Source organism: Humulus lupulus, chromosome 5, assembly GCF_963169125.1.
Source record: "Humulus lupulus chromosome 5, drHumLupu1.1, whole genome shotgun sequence".
Classification (NCBI taxonomy): domain Eukaryota; kingdom Viridiplantae; phylum Streptophyta; class Magnoliopsida; order Rosales; family Cannabaceae; genus Humulus; species Humulus lupulus.
The window spans coordinates 111,816,811-111,834,634 of NC_084797.1; the positions used below are offsets into that span (position 1 = coordinate 111,816,811).

Sequence of the window (17,824 nt, forward strand, 5' to 3'; positions counted from 1 at the left end):
AGGATAGTAAGGTCGCCCAACGCGACGACCTTGTCCCACGGGTAGGTGAAGACAGATCAGAGCTCAAAGGCATTGAAGAGCTCAAGGAAGTAAACATCGACCCCAAGAAGCTTCAAGAGTCGTAAAGATTGGAAAGAATCTTGAGGACAAAAGGAAAAAAGAGCTGGTCAATTTTTTTACAGAAAAACCTAGACATCTTCGCCTGGTTGCATGTAGATATGGTAGGAATAAGTATGATTGTAACAATGCACACCTTAAATTTGGACACGAATGTGCCTGTAAAATCCCAAAAATGGAGACATTTGGGAATGGTCCAAGTTGAAGCCCTTTAGGAAGAAGTACCTCGGTTATTAAAATGCGGGTTTATCCAGGAGGCAAAGTACCTAATCTGGGTTACCAACACCGTGCTGGTCCCGAAGCCAAATGAGAATGGAGGACCTGTATCAAATTCTCCGATCTAAATAAAGCTTGTCCAAAGGACTGTTTCCCACTGCCAAGGATTGACCAGTTGGTAGACGCCACGACAGCTCACGAGCTCATGTCCTTCATGGACGCGTATTCTGGATATGAATAGATTACGATGAATCCTGTGGACTAGGAACATACTAGCTTCATGACTGGACATAACGTATATTGTTATGAAGTTATGCCATTCAGATTGAAGAATGTCGGGGCCACATACCAACGCTTGGTCAACAAAATGTTCACTAGCCAGACCGGGAGAAATATGGAGGTGTATGTTGATGACATGCTTGTCAAGTCAAAAACTGCCAATAACCATGTGTCTGATCTAGAAGAATGTTTCAGAATATTAAGGAGATATGACATGAAGTTGAATCCACAAAAATGTACTTTCGGAGTGGGATCTGGAAAATTCCTGGGTTCATAGTCAACGGGAGGGGAATAGAGGCAAACCTGAGAAAATAAGATCATTGTTAGAAATGCCCTCACCCAGGTCGCGTAAAGAAGTTCAAAGCCTAACTGGAAGGGTGGTAGCTTTGAATCGATTCATTTCAAAATCCATTGACAAATGTCTACCATTTTACAACTTGCTCAGAGGAAACAAGAAATTTGAGTCAACCAAGGAGTGCGAACAGGCATTCCTCAACCTAAAAATGCACCTGGGCGAGCCCCCGGTATTATCTAAGCCTACGACTGGAGAACCTCTACTCCTTTATTTGGAGGTGACAGAGAATGCAATCAGTGCCGTGTTGGTTCAAGAAGAAGACCATGCTAAAAAACCAGTATATTATATAAGCAAGAGACTTCTCGGAGCCGAGTCACGATACCCATGATAGAGAAACTGGCATTATGTCCGATATTGGCCTCCAAAAAGCTCCAGCCATATTCCAGTGCCATTCAATCAACGTCTTGACCGACCAACCTTTAAGGCAGGTTTTTCAAAAACCTAAAACGTCGGGACGTCTTTTAAAATGGGCCATCAAATTTAACCAATTTCAGATATTGTATGTGCCACAGACCTCAATCAAAAGTCAGGCCCTTGCTAATTTTATGGCTGAATGCACCAGATTTCAAGTGGAGCTCTTGAGGGAGCCAGTGCAGGAGTTATGGAAAATCATCGTTGACAGATCGTCAAACGAGAACGGATCAGGAGCTAGAATCATCTTAATCTCACCAGAAGGACATTGATTTCTTACAGCTCTGAGATTCGAATTCGAGGCATCCAACAACGAAGTTGAATATGAGGCCTTACTAGTATGGATGAGAGTGGCAAGGGAGCTCAAGGCGAAATCCATCCAATGCTATAATGATTCTCAGCTTGTGGTCAATCAGGTATTGGTAGAGTATCAAGCTCGAGGTACAAAGATGGCAGCCTACCTAGCTAAGGTATAGGGAGAACTGTCTAAATTTGAGTACAGATCTGTTGAACACATACCCCGCAAGCAGAATTCTAACGATGATGCTTTGGAACGGCTTGCTACCACAAAAGAGGTTGAGACATTGAATATGGTGCCCGTGGAGTTCTTGGAGAGCCCGAGCGTGATAGGAGAAGTGATAGAGGTCAGAATGATTGACATAAGGCCGACATGGATGACTCCCATAATGGAATACCTCACAACTAGAAAGTTACCTAACGACAGAAAAGATGCAAGAAAAATACTTTATCAAGCTCCACGGTACGTAATAGTAGATGGAACCTTATATCGGCGTGGTCATTTGTTGCCTCTCCTACGATGTGTTTTGCCTGAGGAACCAAAACCAAAACCATTTTACAAGAAATACATGAAGGCTTTTCTAGAGATCGTGCTAGGGGGCAAAACCTGGCAATAAGATACTGATGCAAGGCTATTTTTGGCCCACTTTAACAAAAGACTCGATCTCGTATGTTCAGAAGTGCGACAAATGCCAGCGTTTCACCATGGTTTCCCGAGCTGCTTCGGTCGAGCTAACGATGATTTCATCCCCATGGCCATTTACGGTATGGGGAATCGACCTAGTAGGTTACCTACCTATGGTAAATGGGGGAGTTCGTTACGCGGTGGTGGAAATTGACTACTTCACTAAGTGGGTAGAAGTTGAGCCTCTGGAAACCATCACTTCAAAAAGAGTCCTGGACTTCGTGGTGAAGAATATTATATGTCGGTTTGGGCTTCCTAAAAAGATCATGTCAGACAACGAGACACAATTCGATAGCGATCTCTTCACTGACTTCTATGAAAAATATGGCATCACGAAGAGTTTCTTGTCAGTAGCATTTTCGCAAGCCAACGGGCAGGTCCGGGCTGTAAACAAGACCCTTAAGGCAAACCTGAAGAAGAGGTTAGACGAAGCCAAAGAACTATGGCCCGAACAGCTCCTGCAGGTACTTTGGGCCTACCGAACTTCTCACAGGACATCCACGGGGCATACTCCTTTTTCCTTAACTTTTGGAAGCTAGGTCGTGCTTCCAATCGAAGCCATGGTAGCTACTCACAAGAAAAGGACATTTAATCAAGAACAGAATGATAAACTACTTAACACATCTCTCGATCTGATTGAAGAAAAACAAGAGGAGTCACAGTTACAACTCGCCCATTATCAACAAAAAATCACTCGCTATTTTAATTCTAAAGTTATGAGGCACAGACTTGGATCGGGCGACCTAGTTCTCCGAAGGGTATTTTTGGCAAATAAAGACCCCAAAGATGGTGTATTGGGCCCAAACTGGGAGGGACTATACCAGGTCATAGAAGTCTTGCATGGGAGAACTTTCAAGATAGCTCGACTGAATGGGGTAGTTTTCCCACGGACCTGGAATGCTCTACATTTGAAAAAGTATTATCAAAAGTACCACCATCAATGTAAGACTCATTTATAAAAGTCGTTTTGATTAAATAATAGATGGATTGTTAAATAACTATTCCTTAGTGTTGTTATTGCAAGCTCGTGTTCTCATATTTGTAGAAGCAACCAAGAAAGTTTATACATTCTGGTTATTTGGGGGGCACATAACCAAGGTTGGCAAAATTAAGCCTGCTCGGATAAGATTAAAAAGTTAGAAGCTTGGAAAAATTGATTATTCAAAGGCTTTTTAAAGCTCGAGATTTTAATAAACCTAGCGCAAACTAAGTTCAAATCATTTAAAACCCTAGATGTAACCAGGTCCGAAACTTAAAAGCTTGGAAAAATTGATTATTCAACGGCTTTTTAAAGCATGAGTTTTCAATAAACCTAGTGTGAACTAAGTTTAAATCACTTAAAACCCTGAACGTAACCAGGTCCGAAACTTGGAAGCTTGGAAAATTGATTATTCAACGGCTTTTTAAAGCTCGAGTTTTCAATAAACCTAGTGCGAACTAAGTTTAAGTCATTTAAAACCCTGGACGTAACCAGGTCTGAAAACTTAGAAATTTGTAAAAATTGAGCATTCAACGGTTTTTTAAAGCCTGAGTTTTCAATAAACATAGTACGAACTAAGTTTAAATCATTTTTTTTAAAAAAAAAAAACCTTGGATATAACCAGGTTTAACAGGTGTGACAGAAATAAGAGAACAAAAACTTGAACATAACCAAGTTCGATAAAATATGTCTCGATCTAAAAGTCGATTCCTAAAATCTCGATTGTACGAGAGTCTAAGGATTCATAAGCATGAAAAGATAATATAGGAAAGAAGAATGGATCAAAATTTAGATATATATTAAAATAAGATAAACAAATATATTGTGACATCGAGAATAAAAAACCTCGAACTAAGCCCGAAGGCAATTGTTTAATATCAAAAGATTGTTAGACAAATACAAAGAAAATTATAAATGAGATCATTGGGCTCTATTAGCTCGCTCCACCAAGGTAACTTCCTCACCATCTCCCTCCACCGCACCAAAGGTCTCACCCATCTCCGAGGGTTCTTGCAGAAGTCGAGCCTTGAACTTAGCAAGGTATGGATCGCACAGCTCGGGTTCCATGAAGGAGAAGTTCCCATCCTAGTTGAAGGCCCAGAAATGGTGTAACGACCTGAATTCGCTAATAAGGCTTAGGGCCTTTATTAATGTTCCTAGAGGGCAATAAATGATTTAATATGTTAATATGTGGATTTATGTCAATATATGATAATGATGCATGTTTAGTTGAGTTAAATGTGCATGTGGGCCTCGTCTGGATATTAGGGGTATAAATGTGATAAATGCTATATATATGTGATATGTCTGTGCAGCACGATCCGAGACAGTCCTGGGGAGCGGTTTGCCAAAAAGTCACAACGGGGTTGAGAATCCGACTCGGGGCGAGTCGAGGGGTAATTTGGGCATTAGTTATTATATGGAGTTAACGGGTTAAGAAAATAAATATTTGGAGATATATTTGAGGATAGAATGTCTAGGAGGGAATATTGGGGAAATTTACCATTTTGCCCTCGGGGACGTTTTGGTACCCCAAGCCTTGAGGTTACTACATAGACTTAAGTGGAATAAAACAAAACTTAGAATTGTGTAGAGCATTCAGAAACCGATTCTTTCCCTTTCTCTCTCTCTCGGTGGTCTTTCTTCTTCCCTCCATTTGAAGATTAGGAGAACTCTTGCTGGAATCAAGAATAAGGACTAAGGAGTTCAACTGGGATTTAGGGAGCTTGGAACCTGGAGCATAAGGGGCTAGTTCTAAGGTTTAATTCAGCAAGGGGTAAGCTTTAATTATAAAGAATATGTTTAGAATTGCAGCTGGTTTGTTAGAGTTTGCATGTTAGTTAAGTTTGATTTGTTCTTGAGTGTTTTGGTTGAATTTGGAGCTAGACTCTGTTGGGTTTTGAAGCTGATTCTGTGTTAGAAATTATTATGGTGATAAACTGGGACTGTTAGCTTAGTTTTGGGGAGGTTTGGTTTGAAGGAAATGCAGGAAAAGGGTGAGAAATGTGGGTTTGGAGGGGAGGGCTGCGGTCCGTGCGCGCGCGGCCATGGGAGGCCGAGAAGATTCATGCACGCCGCGGTGCTTGGTGATGCATGCCGCGGCCCGTGTGGGTGTCAGTGGGGTGCTAGCCTCTGTTTCGAGGCTAGCCGCGACGCTTGAGGGTAGGGCCGCGACTCTTAGAGCTAGTTTGTGTTTTTAAGGGTGTTTAGGTTTGGGAACTCAATGGTTAAGGCTCGGGATGGATTTTATCACCCGGATTGATAGAATTCAAGGTCCCGGAGGTTAGAGATATGGTTCAAAGTTATTTAATGAATTAGAACTTGATGGATGGATATTGTTAATGTGTTGTGACTAGGCTTTCGACGAGGCTCAAGTTAGAGGACTGTGCTTAGGACATCGGTTCTCGGAGAGCTCGGGACTCAGGTAAGAAAACCCTTGTTCCCATAGAGCTTGTATGTAGAGTTGAGCCTAATGTGTTTGAATTGCAGGGCGTAGCCCTTTGATTGTATTTGCTAGTATGTTGTACTTGTTTATAATGCTATGAGTACAATTATGTGAATGATCGGCAAGAGCCGGGAACAGTGTAGGTCGTGATCGGTAGGGGCCGGGAACGGCAAAGGGCCGGGAATGGCGTTGGGCACGTTGAGTGCAAGGTCGAGTACGGCAAGGGGCCGGGAGCAGTGTTGAGCACGTGGAGTGCGAGTTGCCAGGGCGAGTCCCTAAAGGATACCTAGGATATCCTCACGGTGTGGACCGCGAACCTAGGGCCTAGTAAGCGCCTGGGATGGCTAGGGCGTATGTGTTTAGGCCATTGGTGGCCTGTTTATATGCTTGGTGTATGTTTTGCATACGTTATCTGTTTGTGGGTTTTCTTGCTGGGCTTTGGCTCACAGATGCTCTGTGGTGCAGGTAAGGGTAAGGAGAAAGCCAACCAACCATGAGTGTATCAGTCGTGAGGCGGCGTGTACATGTTGGGCCAGCCTGGCTGCCACAGCCAGTGGATTTTGGGAGATGGTTGTAAATAAACTTAGATTTTTTCGTTTAGTCGACTTGGTTCAATTTATATATTTAAATGTTTCTAAACTATATTTTTGGGATCCCAGGTGTCAAACTTTTATGATCTTCATTGAAATGGAACTATTTCTAAAGTTTTTCTTCTGTTTATGGCTTAATTACACTATTTGACCTCAAATCTCGATTAGCGAGTTAAACGCACGTTTTTAAACTCACTTAGTAATGGCTTTAAGGAAGTAGGGCGTTACAAATGGTACATCATCTCCTCCATGGTGGATGATGACACTGCCGCTTCCTCCCATGCTTTAGCTTCAGTCGCAAGCAGTTTCTCTTTGATCTCATCAATCTCGGCCTGAAGCTATTCAACTCGGTGGTTCGCTTCTACGGCCTGAGTTTGGGAGGCAAATAATGCGGTCTTTGCGGCCTGCTCACTTTCTTGGGAAGAGGTAAGAGCAGCCTTAGCAGCATGCTCATTCTTCTGAGCAACTGTTAAAGCGGCTTTGGCAGCTTGCTCATTTTCTTGAGCAGTCTTCACAGTGGCCTTGGCAGTAGCCAACTCAGCTTGAACTTCTTCATTTCTGGCGTTAGCACAAGCTATGCTCTGGTATTGGGCCAGGACAGACTGTAGAATAACAGAACAAGCTTAAAGATATAAAAAAAAAAGAGGAAAAACATATTAAACAAAAAAGAAAAAATTAGTTATGGAAGGACTCACGGTGAGGTTCATCCCCATTACAGATTCGAGAACATCCTCTGAGCTGCGCTCCTCTATGGCCCATAGGTTCCTCACACTGGCTTTGTATGCGTGGCCCAATATATGAGTCGTCGTCTCATATGCTATACCCCGAAAGGCTTCGAGGATCTTTTCCAGGTCCTGTGTTTCCACCGGTATTCGAACGATGGGTGCCTCAACTTGAATAACTTGGGGAGGTGGGGGCATATGTTAAGAGGGGGGAGGAGGAAGTTGCTCAGTAATGACATTAGCCACTGGAGTTGGCTCCCAAGAAGAGCTCGTGTCTTTACCCTTAGAGGGGAATTTTGTAGTATCACTTGTCTTAGGGGTGGTCTTCTTCGCCACCCTAGGCCTCTTCACGAGAAACAAACTCAATTAAGACATGTACAAAAAAGAAATATTTTAAAGGAACAAAAATTCACAAGCTGAGTTTATAAAGGTAGAAGACTTATGAGGACGATTGAAGTATCGATGTTCGCAATTCTTGAAGCCATTTGACATAAAGAATAGATCTTTATAGTCGTTTGGATGACTAGGAAGCTCGATGATGGGGGCAGAGTTTGGAAATCGCGTGAGGTAATAAAACTTGTCACCTCGTCCTCTCTGGCTAGGGATAGCTTTGAGGCAGAAGAAGTATAATATGTCTGCCGGGGTGGGGACCTCCCACTCATGCTTCATAAATAAATACTTTAGCCCCGCCATAAGCCTGTAGGAGTTTGGGGGGAGCTGGAATGGAGCCAGTTTCACGTAGTTCAAGAAGTCAACGAAATACTGGTCCAAAGGAAGGAAGGCGCCATCCTTCATATGCTCGTCGTTCCAAGCCACATAATCATCTTGGAAGGGGGCACAACTTCGTTCCCCCTCAAACGCAAGTCGTGCAAGAAGATCGCCGAATCCTATCTCTATGTTGTGGCTCAACAGGATTTTATTGACTTTCTCTTGACTCGTGATTTTTGAGATTATACGTTCAGCCTCGAAATAAGCGTTGGGATCAATAACGACCTCCCTCTCCACCACCAGACTAAAGTGCAGGATGGGAGAATCGGAGACGACCTGTTTCCCCTTGTTTTTGTGCTGAGTGGATGAGCTCGAGGCGTTTTTCTTCAAATGATCCTATCGGATATCAGCCATCAGACATGAGAGGTCGGTTCTCCTTAAACCGACTTAACACATGTTCATAAGTCAGTTTACACAAAACCGACCTATCATGTATGTCCAAGGTAAGCATGGGAGGTCGGTTGCGTGAGAACCGACCTACAATGTGGACATGGTAGGTCGGTTCTGTGTGAACTGACCTCCCATGCTTGTAGAAGACATAATAGGTCGGTTCATGCAAAACTGACCTACCATGTTGTCATGGTAGGTCAGTTCTATGTGGACCGACCTACCACGTCCTACCTTGCTGACATTGTAGGTCGCTACTATGTGAATCGACTTATCATGTCTCATTATAAGAATTTTAAAATATATTAATTTATTTAAACTATAAATATATATCTATATGTAAGTTATTAGTGTATGAAATGATTGTAAGAAATTTATGTTTATTAATATTACATTATAATGTTTTGAAGTATAAATAAATAAATGAATTAAATTAAATTAATATATTTTAAAATTTTACTAATGTAAAAACAAAATATAGTATCTTTAACAATATATTTGTGTAATGACACAGAATCGAACTAACATATCTTTTAAAAAATTATTTAAGACACTACTCTTTTATCAAATTTTTATTTATTTATTTTAAATTGTAAATATTATTAAATTAAAATATTTTTTATTTATAAAATATAATTATAATATAATATTAAAAAATATAAATTTTACATTATTTGAATTTTTAAATATATTAATTTATTTAAACAATACATATATATATATAATTATTTCATTATGAAATAAGTATAAAACAATATACTTATTAATATTACATATATTATCATTTTTGAAATATAAATAAATTAATAAATAATTTGTAATTAAAACAAATTAATTTAATTTTTTATAAACAAGAAAAATATTTTAATTTAATAGCATCTATAATTTAAAATACAAAAACTTTATAAAATAATTTAGAGTATCTCTTTAATAATTTTTTAGATTACATGGTAGGTCGGTTGTGTGGGAAATGACTTCTCATGTGACATGGTAGGTCGGTTGTGTAGAACCGACCTACCATGTCATTATAAAGACACATTATTAAAGATACTTTAATTTATTTTATATTATTAAAATTTTAAAATACATTAATTTATTTAAACAATATATATATATATAATTTATTTAGGTATGAAATAAGTATAAAAAATATATACTTATTCATATTACATATATTATAATTTTTGAAAGATAAATAAATTAAAAAATTATTTGTAATTAAAAAAATTTATTTCATTTTTATAAACAAGAAAATATTTTAATTTAATAATATTTATAATTTAAAATAAAAAAAATTATAAAATAATTTAGAGTATCTCTTTAATAATTTTTTAAATGACATGATATGTCAGTTATGTGGAAAATGACTTCTCATGTGGCATGATAGGTCGGTTGTGTGGGAAATGACTTTTCATGTGACATGGTAGGTCGGTTGTGTGGAAACAGACCTACCATGTTATTATAAAAATATATTATTAAATATTTGTTTTTAGATTATTAGAATTTTAATATATATTAATTTATTTAAACAATACATATACGTAATTTATCTGGGTATGAAATCAGTATTAAATAAATATACTTATTAATATTATATATATTATATTTTTTTAAATATAAATAAATAAATTATTAATAATTATAAATTTTAATTTAATTTTTATAAATAAGAAAATATTTTTATTTAATAGTATTTGTAATTTGAAATAAAAAACTTATAAAACAATTTAGAGTATCTTTTTAATAATTTTTTTTAAAAAACATGGTAGGTTGGTTGTGAGAGAAATGACTTCTCATGTGACATGGTAGGTCGGTTGTGTAGAACCGACGTACCATGTAATTATAAATATATATTATTAAAGATGCTCTAATTTTTTTTAGACTATTGAAATTTTAAAATATATTAATTTATTTAAACAATACATATATATAATTTATTTGGGTATGAAATAAGTATTAAAAATATATACTTATTAATATTACATATATTATAATTTTTGAAAGATAAATAAATTATTTGTAATTAAAAAAAATTATTTCATTTTTATAAACAAGAAACTATTTTAATTTAATAATATTTATAATTTAAAATAAAAAAAATTTATAAAATAATTTAGAGTATCTCTTTAATAATTTTTTAAATGACATGATATGTAAGTTGTGTGGGAAATGACTTCTCATGTAACATGGTAGGTCGGTTGTGTGGGAACAGACCTACCATGTCATTATAAAAATATATTATTAAAGATTTTTTTTTAGATTATTAGAATTTTAATATATATTAATTTATTTAAACAATACATATACGTAATTTATCTGGGTATGAAATCAGTATTAAAAAAATATACTTATTAATATTATATATATTATAATTTTTGAAATATAAATAAATAAATTATTAATAATTATAAATAAGAAAATATTTTTATTTAATAGTATTTGTAATTTAAAATAAAATACTTATAAAACAATTTAGAGTATCTTTTTAATAATATTTTTAAATAACATGGTAGATCGGTTGTAAGAGAAATGACTTCTTATGTGACATGGTAGTTCGGTTATGTGGGAACAGACCTACCATGTAATTATAAATATATATACGCGCCAACTATGCCCGCCTAGAATCAATTTTTGTTTGCCATTTTTTAAATACAAACCCCTAAAATAAAATCCTCCCCGCCACTAGCTCTGTCAATTTTCTCCTTCAGCGCCGCGCCTCTCTCTCTCTCTCCCTCTCAAGTTTTTTCCCCTCGCCTCCTCTCTCTCTCTCTCTCTAACTCCCTCAATGCAAGCTTCCACTCATCCTCTCCCTTAGATCTCACTCTCTCCTCCAGGTAAGTAAGAGATCCTGTCTTTTTTTTTTTCTTTCTGTTTTCTTCTTTCTCCAAATTTATTTCAACGGTTATGGTGTTGCTAAAGACCCTCAAAAGGTTTATTCTTATTATTAGTTTTGGTTTCAATTTTGGTTCCATAGTTTGATGGTCTTTATGTGAAATTGAATTTCAACGTTTTGCATTATCAAGATTTGTGGGTCAAATAGAGTTGCATTAGACACAGGATGAATTTGGATAAAAGGGTATATATTATGTTGTGCATCCTTGTGCAGAAACACTTTTTTTAATTTTGTTATATTTTTATTTTTCTTTGTTAAATATAATTATTGAATTTTGGTATTGTTGAGTTCATGTCTGTTCGTTTATGTTGGGTTCTTCATCTTATTTATATGCCCACTTGAACTAGAAATCTGGTTCATAATTGGTTATCAATGTGCTCATTACCTTTGTCATTGTGATTATCCTCTTCAATTCCTAGGTTGTGATTCTGTAAATACCAATTACCAAAGATGTTCATTCTACAATCTATGAATTTGCAGGGATGTGCTTCGATTGGTAGAGCTTCAAAAACTCGATCTTCTGTTTGGAAAGTAGGTGATAAACGTCCAGGTATTCTCTATCTCATCATCTCTTTCTTTGGTTGAATCATTGCTATGCTCTTGCTTATTCTATTCTGCGTACGTTATTAGTCATAGGCTATAATGCAAGTGATTATGACTCGGATGATCCAAACGATGATTCTAAAAATATCAAATAGGTTTCATATTTGATCCTTTCTCCCAGCATATTGTTAATGAGGATATGGCCGTTGGCATTTCTCTCTCTTACATAGTTTCTTTCTCACTCAAAGATATCTCTCTCAGGTCATTCCTTAGGTAAGTTTATTGTAGTTTTTTTTTCTTTTGATTTTTCCGTACTTTCTCTGTTCTTATTGTGTTTTTTTTTCTTTCTGTTTTCATTTTTTTTCTCTCTGCTATTACTGTATTTTTTATCTTGTTTTGATTTTGCTGTTTTTTTCAGTGACCGATTCTATGCTCAATCTCGATCTCTGCGGTCTTCTCTTTTTCTCATAGGTTACATAATATATTTATATATATTAAGTTTATTTTTTTCAATGAAATCTGAAAGTTTTTTTTTTCTGCCTCTGGTTGTGTGGTACCGCTCATAGATGCACTTGTTGAAGTATTGTTATATGTGTGTATAAATATATAATGAGAGAAAGTTTGCAGTAACATTGTCTCTTGTGCGGATATTTTAGCACTTGCCGCAAGAGGAGTCCTTTTGGTATACATATATTTTCAACAAATTTATTTTCATTAATTTGCCTAATATTTGATTAATTATAACATATATATGTTAATGTATAGTTGATCATTTCTATATTATTTTGGCCACACTTTAACATGATGAACTGTAATTATTGGGGTTTGCCTTTTCTTATCTGAACATTTTATTATTGAATGAGTGTGCATATGATTTAAATGTATTTTGGATTTTGTGCTTTTTCTTTTTCAATCTGTACCTGTCATATTATTTTGATAGTGTATAAATCTTGTTTCCATTTGCATCACTTAACAAGTTTGCATGTTATTCCTTAGTTAGTTTTCTATGTAATTTAGCCCATGACAAATCATTTTGGTGTCTTCTCAATATGCATCTGAAGCTTCATTATACATTGGGATGATTGTCTCCTTGTTTGTCCATATTATTTATTGCTTCAAGCTGCTGTTATGTGTTTTTAGCTATTCATACATGTTCTGTTTTGGTCCTTTTAGGTGTTATTGTGTTCGATGTTACAATTAGATGGAATGTCTTCCAAGTGTTTACTGAAATGTGTAAAAAAATACTAGACTCAAAATAACTTTCCTAAGTTGTTAAGTGTGTCGTTGAAGATTAAATATAATTATTATGTGAATTATTTGATAATGTATTTTACTTGTTTGTTATATTCTACATGTTCTTGTTTTGATTGTTTTTTTATTTTGACAATTATGAGAATGTGTTATTTATTGATTATCTTTACTGGGTGCATGCGCTAGATCGAAGAGGAAGGAGAGCAGCTTAATTGGGGTACCTGAGTGAGCATCATACTTGATTCTTCTCTATTAGATTGTGCTCTTGGTATGTTTATGTATTCAATTCATTGAAACCCAGTCTTTTTTTTTTGTTGTCTATCTCTATCTTTAATTTTGTTTTTGTTTTGTAAAGTTATAGTAATTTTGTGTGTGTTTGGGTTATATTGATACAAGTTGAATAAGATGTCATTCTACAGATTAGTCTTGTATTTTAAGTCCAGCAAAACAGTTACATATAATCAATTGGTATTTGATTGCTCAAAATTTTTATAATTATTCAATGGTGGGTGTTGATTGGGCATCCTTGTTGGATGTTGATTTTATAGACTGTTAGTTAGCAAACTTTCAATTAATGCTGTTGACCTTGATTTTGGCCAACTGACACGGAGTCAAATTTTCTTGATGTGGACAAACACGTTAGAAAAAATGTGATGGCGAAATGATAAAGAACACAAGGGTTTATAGTGGTTTGGCCCCAGAATCTGGTACTAACCTACGTCCACTTGAATTGTTATTGATATAGGATTCAAAGGAGTGATCAAAGAACTAGGGTTCAATGAGTTTCACTAACCTCTGAAGAACAAGACAATATATCAAATAGAATCACTCTAGTCTTAAATAATTCGAAGGCCAAAAGTCCCTTCCTTGAGCTATCTTTCTCTATTTATAGGCTCAAGGGGGATTACATTAATTTGTTACAGATATTCTTTCCTAAATAATCAGATACTCAGGAAATCATGGGAGTCAATTTCGGGATTGACTAAGATCTTTATAAAAGTATCACGAGGCACGCGGAACCTGCGACCATACTGGTCGCAGGTAAGCTTCGACTGCCTTTTGCTTGTAATATCTCTTCTGGTCGATACCCTAGCAGAATTCCGCCAAGTTTCAGCCACATGTCCGGGAATAACTTGCCACGTCATTCGCGCCTGTTTTTTGGATAACAAATGCCAATGTCTCTCTGATGCAGGGAGGTCTCTTAGAAGAGCTGGAAGGGGACAACTTTCACAACATAAAACAAGCAACATTCTAAGGGGTATGAGGAAAAAAAACAGGGAAATTAAAGAGAGGAGATTGTAAGCCTTCTTTAATGTAAGTTTGTAGTTCACACTTAGACTTAGAATAGCCACATTACGAAATCTCTTCACTAGTTTGAGTTGAACTGTTTAATCTACTTGAGCTGCTTGCCACTTTTTCATCTTATTGTATTGTAGTTTTGTTCAGTTTCTTCTATATTTCAAATGATAACAAAGGAAAGCCATATATGTTGCAGGTTATATAGCTACACACACTTGCATGGGCTGTGGTATATTTACGCATTAATTACAGATTTCTTAGTTTGAATATTGTTACAGAGACCTATGTGTTTGTGATTTTGAGTGTCTTTTCATTAAGAATCCTATGTATGTGTTGTGTATAATGCAATTTGAGTACATGGTTTCTTGCATAATCGCATTTGTGATGGTTTGGCTTTTCTTGACATGGTCAAATTTTTTTGCTGTAATTGTTTTCATTATAGTGTTAAAGTTTATACAAGGTTAGGCTTGTTAGGATATTTCTTGAAACAGTCTAGCACAAGTTTCGTTGCACACTATTTAATCATTTTTCTTTGATCAAATGGTTTTATATATTTCAATTCTTTTCTTAATTATTTATATAATAAGATCAAAATGGTTCAATTCAAGTCCAGCAGGTTGAGAAGCACTTTAATGGATTCAAAGAAAGGTGCAGGCGTGAGAAGAAACTACCAAGTTGGCTGGGAGATTACATCCGTTAGACTTGGAGCCATAAATAAGAGAATATATAATTTTATTTACTTTACTAATTTCCTATATGTAATTGAATATTGATAGATGTTTTGTGTGTGATTGTCTATTAACCCAGACTTTCTTGAAGATATACATACTTTTGTTGTCTAACTATAGTTTACAATGTTTATATGAGTAATTTTGTAATTAACTTAAGACTCGTTATTTTGGATACTTAGTTCAAATTCTAGTATTTTATGTTACTGTGATATCTGTTTTGTTTGTTCAGTTTGTTTGTATAAAAAGCAAGATTTTTTTTTGGGTATAATACACTTTTTAATAAAAAAAACACCATAAGTAAGTTCTACGAAAACTAACAATAGATGTCTACACCATAAGTTGGCTATGAACCGACTTATCATATTTTACACCAGAGGTCGGTGTGCCACACTGACCTACCATGATTTACACCAGAGGTCGGTGTGCAACCGACCTACCATTTCTTACACCAGAGGTCGGTTTACAACCGACCTACCATGTCTTACATCAGAGATCGGTTTGGCGCCAACCGACCTACCATGTTTTTACATCATAAGTCACTGCATAGGAAGTTAGTTCCCAACCGACTTATGAACATTCAGAAGTTGGATTTTAATCGACTTATCGTGTAATTTTTGTAGTAGAGCCATCAGATCGCCTGACGTCAAAGCGACCTAGTTACCAGGCGACCTAAGATGATCTATAACTATGTCGCAAGGGCACAAATGAAATGGGTTATTTTTGTTATACGAGCTAAATTTAGCCTCAGCCCCATCGTGTGGCCACGCGATATCCTAGGCTACGCGCCTCGGTTTCTTAACAGTCCCCTGATATTTAGGGATCCGTGTGTAAGAAACGTTAGGCCACTACTTTCCTCTGAAAAGAAGTTTTGTGCAAAACCGCCTAAGGAATCGTAACCCTTAAGCTACCTGGTATTAAACCTAGAGACCTCGTGATTTTTATGCCCCAAATAGGTATTTTCCAAACCTATTTGACATTAGAACTACCCCAGATTAACCCAGAAAGTCACCTAGTTTTATGAATACTTCTTTTGTAAAAACATATTCGATGTCACTTATGGAGCCTAAAGCCGAAACCTATTCCCTATTGGCATTCATAGAAGCCTAACAATAACGAACGATGAACATTGATTTTTTTAAAAAAAAAAAAAAGGATGAAGATGAAAAAGAAGTTTCTTTGGGTAATGAAAGATAGAGATACTTGCAGGAAATGTGTTCGACAATTAGGGGCTGTAGATTCTGATCACAGAAAGCTCCTGGAACGTTCTGGGTATCTAGGCACGATGAATAGTTCTGGGAATTCTAGGGAGGAAGAAGGAAGTTTGAAAAATGTGAAAAGGGGTATTTTTTTTAATGCAAAGGTGGTGAGGTCCTAGATTGATCACCCTATTTATACGTAAACCATGGAAATCGATCTAGATCATTCGATGGGGTTAATTCGAGATCCAAGGACCAAGGTTAAACAAACCACATGGCGACAAAAAGTTGACAAGAAAATTATTGCAGTCCTCGAAATCCGAACAGACGCCAATCGCAGTAGACCACGTGTCTAATACTCAAGTAGTAAGCAGGCATGGTTTTATGTAGTAGAAGTTTAAAAGCCCCTACTGTGTACGTCAGAAAATGACGACATCATTCACGAGCAAGAGCTTGGGGCAAATGTTGTACCCTAATGTTAGCACGAGTTCATTCACTCAGCTCAGGTACAGCTGACAGATGAATACGTGGAAAAATAATCAAGTGGAATATCTGATTATTATCTATACGGAAAGCTCGAGGTTCGTAGTGGTCAGACCTGGTATTGGGCGTCCTGACTTTACATCGAACTGCGAATAAGATAAGTCATCAAAGAACTAGCTTGGGGTCGGATAACTATCAAAACACAAGCTCGTGGAAGATACGAAACTCAGGGTGATTTAGATATAACCCACACTAAATAATCCCCAAAGATTCTGGATTATTTATAGTATTTTATACACTTATTCATGCCCAGGCTGTCATATTTATTATCAAAGATAGCAGGACTGTAACGCCCCAACTCCAGGGACCGTTACAGTGTGCCTTGTAAACAGTGCTAAACTCGCTAATCGAGTCATTTGGCCAAAAACGTGTAACTAAGTATGATTAGCGGTTTAGGGATTAAAATTTTTGGTTAAGATATAATGTTTCATTAGAACGTTTAATATATACATTGGGATCCTAAAATATAATTTCAGAGTCTACCACAAGAAAATATTTACAACCAGCCGATCTAAGCGGCAAAACAGGGTTAAACCCTAGTTCTTCTTCAAACCTCGGCCGTGCTGGTCGAGCAGCTGCATATGTACACATCGTCACCCAAGCTCTCCAACTCAAGGATGGTCCAGCTTTCTTTTTCGTTTACCTGCACCACATAGCACCCGTGAGCCGAAGCCCAGCAAGAAAACTTAATATGCTTATGAACAGTAATAACATGTCATCAAATCATAAGGCACACGCCTAGCAAATATAGCCCTAATCAAGCAGGCAAACCAATCCATGTAATGATGGGTATCCAGGATAGAGAATCCTGCCCTCCAGAGTGGACGACTATCAAGTCAGTCTCAATCAGATAAGTGATTCCTCACTGGTGGTTCCGGTAACCATGCCGGGCTGATAGCCCTGAATAAAAGAGTGACAGTGGTACAAGTCACTAAAGTGGGTTTCGTTCCCAATATAAATAAGTGATCCTTTCACTAGCTTAAACAGGATAGGTGCATGATGATTAGTCATCAACATAACCTTCCTCCTGACCCTAGAGTCATAACTATGGAACTCTGTTCCCTAGCCATGTGACAAGCAGTCACCTAGGCCTTAGGCCCTGGCTCTGAATAATTA

The 17,824-nt window shown here is 36.7% G+C and overlaps 1 long non-coding RNA gene across 12 annotated transcripts; it reads left to right on the forward strand.

Moving 5' to 3' along the window:
• The first annotated feature begins 10,792 nt into the window (after positions 1-10,792).
• On the forward strand, positions 10,793-15,163 carry LOC133777588 (uncharacterized). Of its 12 annotated transcripts, none has more exons than XR_009868656.1 (4): positions 10,793-11,086; positions 11,626-13,207; positions 14,132-14,253; positions 14,852-15,163. It is a non-coding gene; the product is annotated as an uncharacterized LOC133777588 (long non-coding RNA). The 12 variants fall into 12 exon arrangements; XR_009868658.1 differs by having other exon boundaries at positions 11,626-12,159; positions 13,126-13,207; positions 14,132-15,163; XR_009868659.1 differs by having other exon boundaries at positions 11,626-11,961; positions 12,107-12,159; positions 13,126-15,163.
• The last annotated feature ends 2,661 nt before the right edge of the window (positions 15,164-17,824 follow it).